We start from the raw sequence: 3037 nt of genomic DNA on the forward strand, positions 1-3037 counted from the left end.
AAAAAAAAAAAAACAGCACCACATGCATAGCTCATTATAGACCATCCTTAGTCTTCATGCACGGTTAGGTTTCTACTAAGAAAGTATATATCCTTATAATCCAATCTTTATATGCTAAACTAATACTCCAGGACTTGAATATGGTCTTATGTATATTTGACTCTGTTATAATAATCAAGCTTTAAACAATAATGATATCCACGGGAATGTCTTTTACTCTGGGGCGAACTACTTTAAAAAGAATTAATATTTCTTGCACTTTCTAAAAGACGGTATATTAATATTAAACATGTGAATCGATTAACATGAAAATATTTTAATTTAATTAGTAATCTTAAATTTAAGTTTTGAATATATAATAACATTAAATACTTGAAAAGATAATTTTAAACTCAAATAGAATTATCCATGATATAAAAAAAATAAGTATTTAGTTTTTTTCCCTAAATTAAATCAAATAATAGGCATTAAGCACCCATAGGGGTAGGTCTGTGTCTGTGCATTTTGATTTCTTAAATTAGTAATAATGACCACAACAAGGAATTAGAATTATTTAATTACATGAACTAAGTATGAGGTCCGTTAGAAATAATTGTTGGCAACTGGTTCTAACATATTTTGACCTGCGGCTTACAGAGAAATAGAAATGCATGATATCACTTTTAGTTTTAGGGGAGCGCGGCGGAGGCACCTTTTTCGCCACCACCATAGACTTTTTATTTTGCTATCTTCTGCTTTATTCGCTTATTGAGACACCGTACGATCCATCAATTAGAGTCCAACAATAGTCAACAGCAATCGCCATTCACTAGCTAGGGAATCCTAAGTGCGCATCAAATCAATAAAATAGTATATATTTAATGCCAGATTTTGGTAGTTATACTATTCTATAGTACAGGTTACTGGTATTTTTTTTTATGTCAAACACATTTGCTTTTCAGTTAAATATGATTATTATTATTATTATCGATGATAAAGTTTTTTTATAATATTTAATATAATTATATATTTAACATATGAACTCAAAATCACTTAATAAATTCAAACAACTTGTGATAATTGATTCAAGGACTTAATGGTGTTTGGAAGTTAATATTGTAGTATACAGATATATATACTATTCTAAAGTGGGGTAGATCTAAACTTCATAATCATTTTAGTTCGAGAAGACTCATACACAACTTGCTTTCAGCCAGCACAACAATCAATTTTCATGAACATGAATAGAATACAAGGAGAACAAGTTTGAAGTGGATCTTTAAGCTTTAGTCACGTACATCCATAAAAGGTGACTCTTCAGTATTTGGCATGACGGGATTTTAAGCACTAGCTAGTAACAACTGGAAAAGTGACTGTTCAGTATTTGACATGAAAGACATTTGATGGAATCACTTAAACTCATATCAAACTATCTATTCACTACCAAAAATAAAATTATCATCAACCGACGCATGAAAAATATTAATAATGTAGTATACAATTTTTTTTAATGGATGTAGTATACAAAGTTGATCAAATTAAATGTCAAGAATGTCCATTTTTTACAAACGAGTACATTTTTTTCATATGAAAATGACTTTACGAGCAAAACACAAGGAAAATCCCAGCTTGTCAAGGGTATAACTTTTATATGAGTTACCAGCATAATCAATATACAAAAATGTTACATTTATATAAGTTACATGCATAATGTAAAAAACATTAAATTTATATTAGTTATAAGTATAATTGATATAAAAAAACATCATTAAGTTCGAACATGCCAAACTTTGTTCTGGATAAAATATAACACATTATAATTTCATAAGATAAATAATGGACAACAAATTATACAAAAACAAAATTTGAATTTTGTCAATTTCAAAAAGATCAAAAATATATTTTTGTTTTTTTTCCACAAATATCCTCTTTCAAAAAGATAATTTTGTTTCACTCATGACCATTAGACACTAAATATATTGTTGTCACCTCTCCTAGGAAAAAAAATTGAACATTAGTTTATCAGGCTGTGAAAGACGAATCATTTATACTAGACTCAACCCCGTTAGTTGGCTGGCATGATATAATGAGCACATTGAAGTATATACAATTACACGTGCATTTAGGCACGCATGTATGCAACTGAAACACCCTCTAGTCCCTGGTCTCAACTTTGTTGATGACGAGCAAATGGATTAATAGCTGAATTCAACTGTGACAAGGTAGGTATAAATGTGGTGATAATGAAGGATAGCTACGATCGAGGTGAATCCAGTTTTTTTGTTATTATTTTTCCCCCTTTTATATATCTATGGAGCACCGTGCATGGAAAAAAAACTGGGTAGGTTAAAAGAGGTTAATTTGTTTTGTGGGTGGGAAAGGTTAGGTTAAAAAATAAAGAATTAATTATGAGAAAGTGGGCTTCAATTTGGGATGCTAGCTAGGCTTTTTGCTCACCATGGCATAGTGTGGTGGGGAAAGATTAGCATCGGAAAAACTGATCTCTTGGCTACTTGACCAAAAACAATAAAATAACGACCTAGACGAGTTTGGGTTTGGATACTGATAGTTTCAACTTCTTTTCGGCCTGAACTCACGGTGCTGGTTTGTGTCATTGTTGGTTTTGTTTGCAACATTCTCCTTCTTAATTATCCCGAACCATGTGGCTGGCCATTGTTTTTTTCTTCCTCTAACACAACTTCTTTCCGTTTCAGATGGATAATGGTAGCTTCTTTTTTGGGTCTCCTAAGGTTGGACTAAAAACAAAAGTCTCCTAATTTGGTTTATGATCTAATTATTATTATTTTAGAAAGAAAATTTTGATTAAGGCATGTGAAGGCGAATAAAAATCATATATTTAATATTTGGATACTTCTCATTTTATTGAACTATGAAAAAATGCGGAGTACTTCTCATTTTATTGCATGTCTCCACATTTGCAACTTTTTATTTCATATACTCCCTCCGTTTTCTTTTAATAGAAAAAAATTAATTAACTTAATTAAATTATGTCATTTCTCAATCATAAAAACAAGCATAATCTCATTAAATTTTATAA

Source organism: Glycine max, chromosome 15 (assembly GCF_000004515.6).
Source record: "Glycine max cultivar Williams 82 chromosome 15, Glycine_max_v4.0, whole genome shotgun sequence".
Lineage (NCBI taxonomy): Eukaryota > Viridiplantae > Streptophyta > Magnoliopsida > Fabales > Fabaceae > Glycine > Glycine max.